We start from the raw sequence: 17,453 nt of genomic DNA, 5'->3' as shown, positions 1-17,453 counted from the left end.
AATATAGTATCTAGTTAAATACAGACCAGAAAGGGCAGCTTGAAAGAATTCACAGAGCGCTGATACTCTGCATTTGCTAATCCTCAGCAGAACTTTAGCCATCTTAAAGCCTTCTAGTGCTGATATTTTACTTTCGCTTATCTGTAGTGATATTTAAGCTATTTTACAAATCTTTTGGCACTATATTTAACTCCGGTCTGCTCAGGTAGCGCAGAGCTCTGCCTTCAATTGTAACTCGCACGAGTTGCGCCCAGGCACAGAGCGCTATTACTCTGCATTTGCTAATCCTCAGCGGAATTTTTAGCCATCTTAAAGCCTTCCGGCGCTGAACTTAATTCCTGGTCTGCTTAGGGAACTTACTGCAGAGCACTGTTACCAACTGTAACCTGCTCGAGTTGTGAATAGGCACAGAGTGCGGATACTTAACATTCGCTCCTCCTCTGTGATATTTTAGCCATCTTATCAAACCCTCAGTAACTATATTTAATTCCTGGTCTGCTCACAGAGCAAAATGCTTTCCCCTAATTCTGTCTGCTACACCAGGATTAGTTACATAATTTAAAAGTGCTTGTGCATTGTAATGCCATTATTTTTAGCTATTGTATGTTATCTATATAAAGCTACAGTCCTACCTCCATAAGTAGTTCAAGCAGCAGCAAATCACACAGTCCACAACTGCTGCCGTATCTATACTAATATGCTAGGGGATAATGTTATTAAAACGCATTAGTAGTCTGAAGGTGGTTAAATGTGTATAATATCTGAACATAGAGAATGCCTCAACAGTCCTATATTGTATATTCTCTGTATGATGTAGATTCGTGTGCTCTACCTTAGCCTATATATGTTATTTTCATTAAGTTATATGTATGATTATCTAAGTGATCCACACCTCAGAAAGTTTTGTAGCAGTGTGTATTTTATGTTGCTTTGCATTCCCTGTTACAATGGTTAGGCAGCCTTGCTTAACATTCCTACTGTTCTGAGTCTGGCACTGTATGTTGTTGATATAATTCTACTAGCTAATTATTTGCTCAGTAGTCCATCTAATTGTATTGTATCTCACACTAAGAATGATGCATGTTTTACTCAACTTATTTTGTGATCTAAGTGCCTCTGTTTTACTGTTTTAAAGTCAATATTCTGTCCACCTGTGTTAAACTCTAGTGATTCTCTTACTTCACTCAGTTACTTACTTCCACACTACCTCACCGCCTCACTTTCCCTCTACTGGCAGGACATCAACCTGGCTTTCTTCACAATTTTCTCAGTTTTTCCCTTTTTCTCTTACAGCTTGAAGCCTTGCTGTGATACGGGCTATCTTCCCAACAGCTACCTAGTACTTCTAAGGAACCTTCCAACTGAAAGAATACTCTATCGGTAGAACCCACCCTGGAATACCTAGAAGTGCTTCCTACTGCCTCATTGTGTAGGTGATAACCTACTGATTTTAAATGTAACTCTAACATATTATACTGTTTATCATATTCCTGTTGTTGGGCCAGCACACCCGTGGACCTACCCCGAGGTCATCCAACCCTCTCTCCCCCCTTTTTTTTCCACAAACTTGTTCTGAGACTATGTGTAGTTCCTTTATTCTACCACTAGAAGGCAGCAGAGTACACAGCTTGTAATCCCTGTATCTTACCTGTATACTAAACTTTCTAGAGGTGCTGTATGAACCTATTTTCAGCTATCCAAGTTTAACTTTTTACATAGCTAACCCCACTGAAAGGAAATTGCAAACTTTAACCTATAAGTCAGTTAGGCAGTAAGACAGAAGAGTTAGAAACTTACCTTATCTAAAGACTGCCGTTTTATTACTGCTTCTTATTTCCTTCTCCCATAATAAGCAAGACAAAAAGGACTCCACCAGTATTTCACAGGAACTAGTGTCTCTAAGAAATGCCACATACCTACTAAAGTTTTGTAAATTACAGTCTCACTGTAAAACTGATTATCTCTCAGCACCTTTTGGTGCTACCCGCTCCGTTCGCCCTACGGGCTCACTCCGCTCCCCTACCCTACCCCCAATTTCCACCCACCCCCAGTGGTCCTAGCCTTATACTTCCTAAACCACACCCTCTCTCCTATCCAACCTATCCCAGACTCAAATTGATTTACCTAAGCCACACCCATCCTTTTATAGTTTTTCAGTACTCTGTCTCTTACAACCCCTACCTATACTACTTTCATCTGTCTCACCACCCTTAGTATTTTTCTTCTTTACTACCCTACCTTAACTCATCACTACCTAAACAACATCTTTACCCACACAAGCTCTTCATCACTTCTACCCTACCTTATCATTATACAACTTCTTTATCCTTCCCATTTCTCTTTCATTATCTCCCTACCATATCTCTATACTACTTAAAGAAAACTCCTCTACTTGTAGCATCACTCTTCTCAACTACCCTATCTTAACTTCTTATCTGATACTATTACATTAAAGCCCTACCTGGCAGAAACAGTTTACATTTACTAAGTAATAGGTCTCCAATAACTAAAACTATCCTATCCTTGGTAATACTCTCAGCCACTCTTATACCTATCCTCACCACTACCTATCTCCTCACCTCTTTTGAAAAGGTGAATTGCTACTACCTCAACTACTCTCCTAAACAAACATCTATACATAACAATGCCCTTACCCATCCCCAAATAAATATCACCTCCACTTCTAGCTACTTGCTACCAAAATATCATCGACTTACACCCATGAAATTAAACCAGCCTACAATAAAAAAAATTAAAATATCTACCGAGCCTCAATTCTTACCCTCTTTCTGTACTAAAATCACCCACCTTAAAAGATGGTGACATCCACCCTAACCCAGGCCTTCTAATCTCTCTACTTCACCTATTCTTAGTACCTCTCCCAACACCCTTACTACCCAGACCAGTCTCTCTAACTTCTTACTAATAGGTCATCTCAATATCCGCAGTATTAACAACAAATTTGCCCATCTCCATGCACTACTAGATATTCACTCCTTTGATATCCTCGGTCTTACAGAAACCTGGTTAAAACCCACAACTAAGGATAATGAAATAATTCCCCCAGGGTATAATATACTGAGACACGACAGAGTAAAATGCAAAGGAGGAGGAGTAGCCTTACTGTTCAGAAATGAACTACACGTCTCCTCTATACCTTATAACCCACCTGAAAACAGTAAAGTTGAACTCTTAATCACTAGATTTCAACTCAATCCCACCAAAGCACTTTATATAATCTGTATCTATCTACCCCCAGGTAATAACATTACTACAATAGAGGATACCCTATGTTGGATATCTACTACTTTCCCACAAGAAACTATTATTCTAGGAGATGTCAATACTGACTGGAATAGTATCAATACAGATAATCCTTCTTCTCATATTAATCTGCATGGCTTTAACCAAACTATCTCCACTACCACTAGAATTAACAAACAAATAATAAAGAAACTATACTAGATTGGATACTAATCAATAAACAAGAACATACTTATAAAGTAGGGACCTTGCCTGACGATATAAGTGATTACATGCTTACGTACATCATTAGACAAAAGAGTGACATTACCAATGCCCCCAACTATAGGGCTTCTCGAACCAAGAAAAACTTTCAGCCTGTATTATTTCAAATGGAACTTAGTGCCTGCGACTGGAACCCTCTAAAAACTCTCCCTCTTGAAGAAGCTGCTATATATTTCAATAACAAATTCTTAACAATCCTCGATAGGCATGCACCTAAACAATCTATTACAACAAAATCCAAACCTGCCCCTGGCTCTCAAAAGATACCAGACAAAAATATTACTTAGAAATAAATCCTGGGCTAAGTGGAGAGCAACCAGAAATACCCCAGATCAACACACCTTTAGACAGTTGAGAAATGCTACAAAAAAAGCTATTCTCTCTGACAAAAAAAGCTACTATTGCAAGCTGCAGCAAATTCACCACAATAATCCACAAAAATTCTGGGCAAGCGTGAATAACCTCCTTCGTCCAGGCCACTCTAGCACTCCTTCCCCTCTAGGGTCAGAAAACAATACCTCCCATCAAACTGCCAATGCCTTTAACACTTTCTTCACAAACACCATACAAACTCTAGCCGATCAACTAGCTACAGACAACTCTGATCTACCTAACTCCTCACTTCATACTCGGCCAACATTGCAACTACAACCTGTCCCTACCTCTTACATCCAAAAACCTGTCCACAAACTTAAGTCTTGCACCCCCTCTGCCGATAACTTACCATCTGAATACCTACAACAAGCAGTAGTCGCCTATCCTATATCCATCCTGATAAACCGTACCATAACTGAAGGAACCATTCCAGATCTCTGGAAAATCTCCCACATTATTCCCCTTAGACAAAGGCGGTAACTCTAATGATTATTCTAACTACAGGCCTATAGCTCTCCTTTCTCCATTAGCCAAGATTATGGAAAAATGTATTCACCATCAGCTAATGAACTACTTACTTCAACATAACATTCTAGCAAACTGTCAGCATGGTTTCAGGCCTTATCATAGTACCACCTCAGCTCTCCTATCCTTCACCAATACCATTAATAATAATCGCAATAATAACACCCTCTCATCAGCACTCTTCCTCGACCTGTCTAAAGCCTTTGATATGGTTAACCATCTCTTACTCAAACACTCTGTCATCCCTCTCTCTTGACGCCAAAGCAATTCTCTGGTTCAAGTCTTACCTTAGTAGTAGACAGCAAGCAGTTCTTTGGGGGAATCAACTATCATCTCACCTTCCTATCTCCCTGGGAGTCCCTCAAGGCTCCATCCTTGGTCCTCTTCTTTTCCCATTATTCATAAATGACCTTCAAATAGCCATTTCTCAAACCACCTGTATACAATATGCTGATGATTCTATTATCATATGCTCTGCCAACTCTATATCTGAACTTCAATCTTTAACCCAGGCTGCTTTCAACACAGTAGAGGCATGGTTCTCTAAATGGCGCCTTCTTTTGAACACCAAAAAGACCAAGCTACTACTGTTTACAATAAACAGTAAGTCCTCCCCCATAGATTTCTCCATTCAATCCAGTAATGGCACCCTTATATCGCCGGACTCTTCCACCAAACTATTAGGAATTACAATTGATAATAACCTCACCTTTGACAATCACATTAATAACACTATTAAATCTGTTAATAAAAAGCTGGGCTCCCTATATAGGATAAAACCTTTCTTAACTCCAACAGCCAGAATGACTATTGCCCACTCCCATCTAATTTCAACTCTTCTGTATGCAGCACCCATATACACTAATCTAAAAAAAATAATCTTACCAAACTAGCCAACTCCTATAATAATATTGCTAGATTTGCCACTGGAAACCCATATATAACTCACCACTGTCTTAACCTTCACCAACTAGACTGGCTGGAACTAAAAAACCTACTGATACCTTCCCAACTTACCATCGTTCATAAGATTTTTTACCAACCTAACAATACTCCAATATTAAACAACCTTATAGCACCCTATAGGAATCTTGATTCCTTACGCTCCACCAATAAACTTCTAGCCAGTACCACCAAGTCTAACAACTTAGCTGGTGACTCACTGTTCTCAAATACCGTTGGAAAACAATGGAACCTCTTGCCATCTGACCTTACCTCAATTCCATCCCTTCCTCTCTTTAAACAAAGTCTTAAGAAGCACCTTAAAACTCACTGGCTATGCCCCTGCTGTTACCCAGACTGATCCTCCGGATTTCTCTTTGTCATGTCTTGACTTCCTACTTTCCTCCACTCTTTCCTGTCTACTCCTCTGAATTAGTAGCACCTATAAGTTATCTCTACTACTTAGGCACCAATTACATATCTTTTCTACTTGGCTATGAATGTACCCTGAAGGTAGTATTCCTGCCATTTTCTTTATACCTCTTCCTTTATCTACTGTTATTGTCTAACCCTTTGGAAATAATAACTGTCTGGAGTAAACTAGAATAACCAAGGATTTAAATGTATTCTAATAATGTCTTGGGGCTGCCCTAGATATTCATACTGCAAAATGATCTGTAGGTATATGATGTATTTATTATAGTGTGTCACATAGTCTTCCCAGAATTTAAACTGTAATACCTTTCTTGTTTATTATAAAAATTATTTGTCTGGTGGTGGTTGTTTATTGTGGAGCTTTTCTCCCCGGGCCTCTACTGAAAAAGGAAATATATCCAGCTGGACCAGCCCGGTCAACAAATGTAAAATAAATAAAAAATAAATAAATAAATTCAAAGTCTTAACTAAAAAAAATATTAGTGGCATGAAATTCCACAGCTATCTAGATATTATGGTAACCCTCTCTCTCTACTCAAGCTTTTATAGGTTCATAGGTTGGTACTGGGCTATCATAGGCATACATTAGCCCAGCCACATTGTGCGGTATTCACCACCCCTTTAGTAGTTCCCTAGACCCTTGTATAATTATATATTCTTATATTATTGTATTATTCTTTTATAAGAATCTTCCACCCGCGGTAGTGGTGCTGCGGTAGCGTTGTCGCCTCATAGCAAGACGATTCTCAGCTAGAGCGTCTTCTGTGTGGAGGCATGCGTGAATGGGCGTGCCTTCGTTGAAGGTTGTGCATCAGGGCTGGTAAATCAGCACGTAAAAATCCACTACCAAACATTAGCGGACCGGAGTTCCGCTGTGGCGACCCCTAACCGGAGTAAGCCGAAAGACACAACAACAACAACAATAACATTATTTTATAAGAATCTTCCATGGTGATCAGAGTCTTGCCTTTTGAGCTATGAAAAAGCTAACCCTTCTTGATCTCCTATTCTTTTGCAGAATAAACTGCTACTGAAATGCCAGGTTAAAATAATGACACTCGCCAACAGAGAAATAAGACATGTTTGCATAATAGATTCATATTCCAATGTACTGCCACCTCTGAAATAAATTTCCATTACATGTCATGCAGAGCATCACCCTTGCCACCTTCAAGTAAAACCTTGATAACTGGATGAACTGCCTCAAATTCAATCCCCAGTCTTATCTTGTTTTATCCTCCTTCAGGAAGGATGGAACTTTTGAAAACAGCTTACTGGCTAGACTTGTAACAGTCTGTACTGTCTGCCTAATACTTACCTTAGAATCTATAATCAGCTGGCAGTGACAAGCATGTTTTCTCCAGCATTAATTAATTAATCTAGGCAAAGCCAAATACCATTGACACATGGCTCGGTGCAACCTAAATCCATCTTCCACATTGCATCATTCATACTGTGGTAATGGAAGGACTACCTTTGAGTTATCATCACCCCACTTCACATTTTTTTTACACCCAAAACTCAAACATCCTGAAGGATAAAGTCTGGTGTCTGGTGACACCAGTCTGTTGATAAACTGCCCCCTTAAAACTCTTCAGTTCTCTGCAAGGTCTACTCTGCAACTCAGTGAGCTGAGTAAGCAAAATATCACCCTAAAAGGCAAATTCTCTTTCATGAAATGCCAATAACAGTCCCCAACCAGACGAACAGACAGACACAAAAAAATCAAATTCTCCTATAAATAACCTGCAGGCTCTTATCTTTCCTCTTCCCCTCTGGCTTCATATATAGCTTCCTATCTTTCCCTAAAATTCTTGGTCTTTGATCTGCTGCTTGACCGACTACTTCAGCTTCAGGCTACAAACTTGCACATGACTTTTACATTCTTATCTCCAGCATGTAAATCTTGTAGTCTCTTGTACTTCATACTATAATAGTATTTTTGTACTTTGGTATTTTTTCTGGGAATAAGTATCATAGCAAAAGTAAGTAATTTGCTTTTCACTGCAATGAAATATTGCTACTAAATATAGGGCACATAGTTTTAATACTAACTGGGGTAGCCATAAGAAGTTGCATGCCAGGCTTCCCTTTAACTTTTGTTTTTTTTTTTTTTTTTTAAGCTACACTTCACTCAGATCAGAACATAGCCTAGATAAACATGCATTTATATTTACGGTGCTCCAGCTCTTCTTAACCTCTCCAACCTCAAAATGTCATACAAGATGAACATTTGCTTTTTGCTAATATGCCCCAACTCTTCTAAACCTCACTTACCCCCTTCTCCTGTATGTACTGTTTATTTCTCCACATCAGCATACTCTCCATTCTACAAAACCCTCTCCACCTTGCTTCCCACTCACTGGTAGAGTCTTTAAACAACTACAGTTTACTACATTAAGACTGTTGCATTAAAGAAATCATTTAAACAACTCATCTAAAATATGTAAATGTTGTAAACAATGTATACTTGTTTGAACAACAATCTACTACATCTACAGGGAAATGTAATGCACATCATTTAATGTAACCCTAATTTATGTTATGTTCAAACTCCAGACTGAGCCTGTGTAAGGACCACTTGTACCAGTGTATTACCTTGCTAAACGTAACTAAGTATTTCAGCAGCAGTTTGAATATAAACAGCAAGTGTCAGAAACGGTGAAATATCTGCCAAAAACAGAATAAATAAAATGATACAACAGAAGCTTTATCATTACTTACAAGAGTGTTTACATTTCGAAGTACAGATGCAAAAAAATATATATTCATGTGCTGTGAAAAAAATGGCTGAAATGGCATGCTTTTGATCCATAGATATGCCATACTCTCTACTGTGACTGGATTAGCAGCAAAGCTACATTTTTACACGTTGGTGCGAAGAAGCCAACCAATTTATTTAACTATTTTACTTTCCTTGATGAAGGAAAGGAAACACAGAGACCAATGCAAGAATTACTGATAAACCAAATCAAAAGCAGAATTTACTACATATATTATAGCTGTATATATCACTCAGCTGAAGAATAGTATCAAAATCGGTGAATTCAATGTGTTTTCCGATTAACAAATAAGTAACAAAATGATCGAGGACACCGGTTTCCATTTTTCTGGGGAACAAACCTGGCAAATTCCAAATCTGGACAGTCTAAGTATTAAAAAAAATACAGGCTAAACATGGAATACATAGAATATGTCATTTTAGGTAACAGCATGGCTTCATCACAACATGCGTTTCTTCTCATACTTGCTACTAAAAAACTGAATCACTGAATGCTTTGCATCTAGAATCTATTTAAATTTTTCAGATATACACTATAAAGTTATAATGAAATTATTGCAATGACCAAATATGAAACAAAAAATCATGGACATAATTCTCCAAATTTCATCACTTGAAAATGGACTTTCATTTCCTTTACAAATGTAAATCAAGTATCCCTGAAATAATCTGTGATCTGATACGCAATGGGTAGGCTTTTATGACAAACCAAAATGTCTACTGAAAGGTCTAGACAAAGTAACTTGTGTGTAACATAGAATGAAAGTCAAATAAAAATTCAAAATTGAGAATCAAGCACACCTCTAATATGGTGCCCTAGGGAGATGTCACAGAGGTACCATTAGAGACAATCATGGCTGAAATTCAAGAGGTCAATGATAAACTGGTTAATTTCAAAGACACTCAAAAGACACTACAGCTGATGAGATACTGAATGGCCAGGCTGTATTTTCTGCAGCAGGATGGCATGGCAACGAAGTAACAATTTGCTAGTTTGGAAGTAAAGTTAAAAATGCTTGAAGGTAATAAGTAAGTTGACCAAGACAAAGCAACCTGGAGACAGAAGGCATGCATTCTGGGGTCCTGAAAAAGGAGAAAAGGATATACTGTGTCTCATTTATAATGGACAACTTGCAAATATGAACTGGTCTGTTGGTAAACCAAATTAAAATTGAAACATCACATAAGGTCTTTTGGCTAGGACATCTGGTGACATTCCCATGATCTTGACGCATACTGTATTTTGACATGTTTTACCAAAGACTAAATACTTTATTTTACCCTGGAGATTTGGCAACAGCTGCAAAACAGAAGGATAAAGGGTATTTTTTCATCGGTTTTTAGTTCAGTCCCTCTGAAAACAAGATCAATTCATGGTGGCTGTGTGAGAATGCAAGGTAAAGAAAAAGAAGTTATGTCCTTACCATAACGTTCCATGTAGAGTGTTCATCTCGCCTTTGTTCTTACACATGGGTTCGGAGCCAATCCTCGGCTCCGGCCGAATTGCAAAGATCTGAATCTCAGAGAAGCTCGAGACCAGCCCATATCCCACAATCCTCCCTGCCATTACTCAGATCTAGTTTGCAAGCAAACCAGATGAAAGGATCCAACACCAGCGGTGCTAGAAGCATACACTCTCTTCAGCCATTCAGAGACACTCTCTCACCATAGCGATAACTAATGGTCTAAACATATATCCCATGACACACGGGACCATATACCCCGCAAAGGGTCAAGACACGTCGATCAGACTCTAATCCTACCAGTTCTTCCAAACACATGGGGGGGGGGGGATGTAAGAACAAAGGCGAGATGAACACTCTACATGGAATGTTATGGTAAGGACATACTTCTTTATGTAAGAGTGTTCAATCTCGCCGTTTGTTCTTACACACGGGTAGCGTCCCTAGCTCCGTGACCCCAAGTGACTCATGGAAGAACGTTTCTAAGCACAGTGGAACCAAATGATGTTCTATCCTTGGAGATCTTGTCCACTCTATAATGAGTGATGAAAGTATGTGGTTTAGACCACGTGGCTGCTGCACAAATAGTGTCCAAAGGCAAGCGAGCCGCATGAGCTAAGGAGGTGGAAACGGATCTGGTAGAATGGGCCTTAGGTTTGTTTGGTAAGGATTGGTTTGATTTAGAGTATACAAATGTTATACAGTCAGCAAGCCATTTAGATAGTGTACGTTTAGTAATTGCTATGCCCTTTTTATTGTCTGCAAAAGCGACGAAGAGTTGATCCGTTTTTCTGAAAGCTTTGGTCCTGTCTAAATAAAATCTTCCCTGCCTGTGAACATCCAACTTGTGCAACATATACTCCAGTTTGTTAGTATGGTTTTTGAAAAAGGTAGGGAGTTCTATAGACTGGTTAATATTCATAACTGAACATACTTTTGGAAGGAAAGATGGATTTGTACGCAAAGAAACCCTGTCTGGGTGGAATATCAGGTAAGGTGGTCTGACCGATAATGCCTGCAGCTCTGAGACTCTACGAGCTGAGGTCACGGCGACGAGAAACAGCGTCTTCCACGACAAGAACTTTAGGAGGCATGACGAAGCAGGTTCAAAAGGTGGCAACATGAGTTGCGACAGCAGCAAATTCAGGCTCCATGGAAAGAAAGGTTTTCTGACAGGCGGTCTAAGATGGAAGGTTCCTTTCAAAAAGGCTTTGCAAAGCCTGTGAGACATAATGGAAGAACCTCCCTCACCAATATGGAAGTTTGATATGGCCGCCAACTGTACTCTTAGAGTGGAAGCAGAAGCTCCTTCGTGAAAAAGGATGGATAAGAATTCCAAAATTTTATCTAGAGGAGCTACCAAGGGATCTAAGTTTTGACTAGATACCCAATATACAAAGCGTTTCCACTTACTCGTATAGAGCTTAGTAGTAGAGGCTTTATGAGAAGCAACTAGGATGTGTTGAACTGACGGAAGGAGTAGATGAGACCTGGCTAGGCAGGGAAGCGGAGCAGCCAAGCTGCTAGTTTGAGGGACTGTAGAGACGGGTGAGGAACTCCCGACGAGTGTGTTAACAGGTCTGGCACTGGGTCCAGAATCCACAGTTCCTCTATTTGATAAGCTCGAAGAAAGGGAAACCATATTTGAAGAGGCCAGAATGGGGCTATGAGTATAATAGTCCTTTCCAGGCTCCTGGCTTTCTGTAGAAATCTGGGAATCAATGGAGTCGGTGGGAATGCATATAGGAGACCCGGGGGCCAATTGTGTATCAGTGAGTCCCTGGGGACATCCCCCGGAGGGGGTAGAAGGGCAAAGTAGCTTCTGCATTTTGCATTCAATGGGGAAGCAAAAAGATCGCAGCAAGGCTGGCCCCATTTGCAGAAGCTTTTCCGCCATCTGTGAATTCAGGGACCACTCGTGAGGTAACAGGATGGCTCTGCTCAACCTGTCCGCAATGACGTTGGATGACCCCGGGATGTGCGTTGCTATCAGAAAGCGACCCGTGGACTCTGCCCATTGCCAAATTCTCATGGCCTCTCTGCATAACGGGTAAGACCTGGTTCCCCCTTGCTTGTTTATGTACCAGACTACAGACATGTTGTCTGTCTGAACTGCTACTGTCCCTAGAGGTAAGAGGGCTTGGAAGTGTTGCAACGCTTGGAACACCGCCCTCAACTCCAGAACATTTATATGTAGACTGTACTCCGTGCTGGACCATTCTCCTTCGACTGTTCTTCCCTGAAAAAGGCCCCCCCCCCACCCTATCAGGGAAGTGTCCGTGGTTATTGTGGCTGTTGGAATGGGTAGAACGAACGGACGACCCACAGTGAGGTTCTGGTCGCGCACCCACCATGAGAGGTCCCGTCTGCAAGATTCTGTTATCCTGATCTCGTGCGTTAGAGGTAGGTGTTGGAACGACCACTGCGCAAAGAGCAGCCATTGAAGAATCCTCATGTGTAACCTTCCCATAGGGACTGCAATTAATGCGGCTGCCGTCAGTCCCAACACTTTTAACACCAGTTTGGCCGGGGCTTTCTTGCTGACTAAAAGAAGTAGGACCTGCTGTTTGAGCATTGAAGCTCTTACTGGGGGGAGTTTTAGTAGTGTCGATCGTGTATTTAGATCTGCTCCGATGAAGGAAATACACTGTGAGGGCGATAAGCAAGACTTTTCGAAGTTTATGGATATCCCTAAGTGGGAACAAAGGCCGATTGTATAGTCTCTGGCTTGCAATAGTCGACGCCGGTGGTGGCGGTGATGAGCCAGTCGTCCAGATAGGGAAACACTCGAAATCCTTGTCGTCTCAAGTGAGACGCAACTGCTGCCATGCATTTGGTGAATACCCTGGGGGCTGAGGTGAGTCCAAAGGGCAGAGCTCGAAACTGAAAGTGACTGGCCCCAGCCGGAAGTGCAGGTGATCTCTGGACGGTCTGGCCATTTTGATGTGGTAGTACGCATCTTTGAGATCTATAGAGCACATCCAATCGTCCTTCTGTAAGAATGGAAGGATCGATTGAAGCGTGACCATCCGGAACTTTTCCTTCTTCACAAAGTTGTTGAGATGGCTGAGATCTAAGATCGGTCTCCAGTCCCCTGTCTTTTTTGGAACTAAAAAGAACCTTGAGTAAGTTCCGAATCCTCTTTGGTCCGCCGGGACTGGTTGGATGACTCTGTTTTCGAGCAGCTTTGAAATTTCTACAGCTGCTAGTTTTCGCAGACGGGGTGGAACATCTGGAAATTTTCTTTGTAGAGGTGGTGTTGAAATGAAGGGGATTTTGTATCCTCTGGTTATAATGCTTTTTACCCAAGAATCTGAAGTAATGTTTAGCCAGGCCAGTGGGTATAAAGCTAAGCGACCCCCGACTGCCTCCAGAGCAGGACAGCCGGGCCTCCATTCAGGAGTGCTGGAAAGGCTTCCCAGGGACGGAATACCTGTCGCCTTGGTTATGCGGACCCCCTCTGCCGCCAGGGCGGCGTCTTCCATTTCTACCCCCTCCTCTGCCTCTGGAGGGGGTATCACTCTGTGTGGTCTGGAAAGATCCCTGATTCTTACGGAACCACATTTTTCCGCCTCGTTGCCCTTTGGGGTACGGTCTAGTAGGAGTGGAAAAACAGACCCCGACAGCAGACAGGGTCTTTCCCTCTTGCTCGCACCGAGTGAGAGTCTCCTTAACCTTGGGCCCGAAAAGTGTGGCACCATCAAAAGGGGCATTGGCAAAGGAAGACTTGAAGGCTTCCGCAAAGGAGCACAGCCGCATCCATGATTGTCTTCGAAGAGCAATCGCTGAAGCTGCAGCTCTACTCGATCCCTCGGCTGCATACGATATGAGCCTCATGGATGAGTTTACTATGGACGTGAGGGTGTTAAGTTGTGCTGTTACCTTATCTGAAACAGCAGCATCTGTGTTACCCTGGAGGGTATCTGTCAGCTCCTTCATGAGATCCCTCTGCAAATGTGTGAAATGGGTCAGGTACTTTAGCGAACGCATGGAAAAAGTCGCTGAACTAAAAATGCGCTTCCCATATCTGTCCATAGTCCTAGAATCCTTATTAGGAGGATGAACAGATGAGGAAGACTCAGACATCTCCTTTTTTGTGGCTGCCGCCACCACCATAGCGTCGACAGGGACTCCCTTGGTGAGATAAGATTTATCTTGGGGGGCAGTGATGAACTTGTTTGGTTTCCTAGGTACTGGTTCCACTGTGTCAGGTGTCTCCCACGCCCTTCGAGCAATCAAATCCATTAATTCATCGAAGGGCGGGGTCACCCAGGAGGTAGAAGGTTGAGCCAAAAAAGCCTTCAGCAGCACCGACTCGTCCTCAGAGGGGGCTAGGGACTGCCAATCACCCCTCTGTTTCAAGATCTCCAGGAAGTCTGCAAATGACACATCCTCCGAGGGTGATTTGGGGGACCCCTCTGCCTCATCCAAGTCGGTGTCAGACGTTAGAGATTCCTGTGGGGAATCTATGTGCCTCCTCTTGCACAACCGTTTCCTTGGGACCTCATCAGAGGGGGCTTCTGGTGAGGCCTCCAAGGAACAGGGGGAACCCTCCTCTGTGGGTGGCTGAGGCAATTGGGCTCGACGCTTGGGATGGATCGTGGGAGCAGAAACAGAAAGTGGCCCTTTTGGGGAAGGAGAAGATTCCCCTGATGATGTGGTTGTCTGTGCAGACAATACCTTCCTCATAAGGTCAAAGGCCCCCGAACCCCTGGCTAAGGGCTCTCCCGGTTCCGAAGAACACGGAAGCATCCCAGAACCGGTGCCGTGGGCTCCGACCCCGAGGACGGAGCCGAACCAGTCTGTGCCGAGGCCCCGAGAGGGAGAGTCGGCACCGACAGGTCGGTACGACTCTCAGTCCCGGAACCGAGCAAAGACCGTCGGCTCCGCGACTCCCCTAACGGTTCCGAAGGAGTCGAAGTCAAAGGTGTCGATCGTGCAATGGACGGTTTCGGCACCAAGGGCTCCACTATCATCAGGTCATCTTCTCCCGGCTCCAAGATCTGGATGGGTCTCGAAGGAGGACCCGTTGGAGATATGGGGAGGCCTTCTAGTTTCGACACCAACTGGGAGGAAACTGCAATTAACTTGGAAAGGGCCGTGTTCTCCATGAGTTTCTGCATGACACGATCCACATCTGTGTCAGACAAGGGTCTGGAAGAACGGGTCGAAGGAGCCGAAGATGGCACCGACCGAAGAATGGACGGTGGTGGCAGTTCCGACACCGGTTCCAAGATCTGGGGCTCAGTAAAAGATAAATGTTCGATGCTCGGCCCCGAGATCTGTGGAACTGGCGAACAAACCCGAGAAGATGAACTCGGAGCCGATGACATGGGCTCCGACATCTTCGACCCCTTCGAGGATTTAGAAGCCTGATCCGACTTGTCCAAAGCCTCTTGAAAGGCTGGCTTCAACAATCCTCTGTCAATAAGCTTCCTGCGTCTATCTGTCATGACCCTCCCGCTAAAGGAATGACAAATAGAGCAATCCTCTTGGAGATGGAAAGGGCCAAGACAGTAGACACAGGAAGCATGATTGTCAGTAATGGACATTTTCTGCCCACACTGACATCTTTTAAAGCTAGATTTGGCTTTTTCTGACATTGTACAGTTACAATGACAATAACTATAACAGGAAAAAAATTACTAATCCTAGCAATATCTATATACTAAACAGGTTATATATATATAAACTCTCACAAAAACCACACCCAAGAAAAAAAGGTTAGGCCACAAGGGTGCCTGAAGAAGAAAAATGGGTATATATATATATATATATATATATATATATATATATATATATATATATATATCACACACACACAGCACTTCTACAATAACTACTAACTATAAGGAAGTATCAACAAGAAAAAAATTTGAATTCTTATCTGAAGAAATCAACAACAAACTCAAGTTTCTATCTGGTCCGAGCTCTCCTCGATCCGATCTGTTGCAGCGGCAAACTAGATCTGAGTAATGGCAGTGAGGATTGTGGGATATGGGCTGGTCTCGAGCTTCTCTGAGATTCAGAGCTTTGCAATTCGGCCGACTCGGAGCCGAGGATCGGCTCCGAACCCGTGTGTAAGAACAAACGGTGAGATTGAACACTCTTACATGCTGAAGTTTAGAATTTGTTTTTCAATATTTTCTTTCCACAGTGAGTTAATACTTTTACTGATGAACAAAAAGGTCTCAACTGCATGCAGAAGGTTGAGACACATGAGGTAAATAATGAGCCTGTACATGAGCCCGAAGAAGAAAATGGCAGTCTAGAGATACAGAACAATGTATGCTGTTGAAGAGGAACAACTAACAGAAAAACATACATACAGTTAACTGGGCAAGATCAACTTCCCCTCTTTAAACATAAAAAGCAGTAAAGGCAAAAGACAGCTTTAACAGCAACAGAATGACTCCAGATAAATTCAATTTACACTGAGTCTTTAATTTGGGACTAAAGTTTAATTTCTTAGCTGGCACGTCTTTTTTACTTACTCAGTAGGAGAAAGCAACATATATGAGTGATGTGAATGTTAAGATGACAGATCACTTGTTTTCTTTACATACTGCAGTACCCCAAGGATTTTTTTAATGTAGGGCACACATGTAACTCTGATGCTGTTACTTGGGGGGGGGGGGGGGTAAGAAAAAAAAAGTAAGGCAAGGCAACTGAAAAGCAATGGGCATGCAATGTGTTCATACTGCACTTACTGCGAAATGCATGTGAGGAAATCTATGCTTACAGCATTCTCATGTGCATGACTGCTCATTAGACACCTCTATGAAGTCTTTAAAGTTGTACAATGGGGGTTATGGGAAATAAGGAGTTAAGCCGTTCCAGCTAGTAAGGTGCTTCTCAGATATTCTGGGAAACACATGTAGGTACCTCTTGCTAGTCATTGCTCCCATTGGCACTATAAGAAATTTAACATTAAAATTATGCAACAAACAGCTTGTGAAAGACAGCCAACTGGGGACGAGATCCACTCCTACTTGGATTAAAATACAAATTAGAAAGGTACATGGAGAACCCTGTTATTATGCAGTGAATAAAAGGATAGGTACCGGCTTTCTGGATCTACATGTTCTTCAACAGACAGTGGTAAAATATAAAAGTAAAACCGTTATCATCATACTAGCATGGACTGTTGTGTAAAACAAAGTCCCAAACATACGGGCCAAGTGGCAGGCTCAAAAACTCTGTGCTGCAGATGGGATGCGTCAACAAGATGACTGTGACTTCAAATGCAAGGCTTTTAACAACAAATACTGAAAAGCTCTGCCAATGATGTGAGGATGGCAGAATGGTTGAGGTGTTTACCTTGCAGACACAAGGTGCAGACTTTGATTCTCACATGGGGTGATTGGCTAGGCTTAAAATGGCTCACAAGGGCAATTAGCCTA

At 42.1% G+C, this 17,453-nt stretch overlaps 1 protein-coding gene across 1 annotated transcript in view; it reads right to left on the bottom strand.

The window, feature by feature from the left end:
• Positions 1–17,453, bottom strand: part of LOC122813695 (zinc finger protein 160-like) — a 369,040-nt gene that overhangs the window by 252,822 nt on the left and 98,765 nt on the right. The window lies entirely within an intron of this gene.

Source organism: Protopterus annectens, chromosome 10.part0 (assembly GCF_019279795.1).
Source record: "Protopterus annectens isolate FY-2018-M chromosome 10.part0, PAN1.0, whole genome shotgun sequence".
NCBI classification, from domain to species: Eukaryota; Metazoa; Chordata; order Ceratodontiformes; family Protopteridae; genus Protopterus; species Protopterus annectens.
Note: the sequence above shows the minus strand (reverse complement) of the source record. Positions and strands in the feature narration are given on the sequence as shown.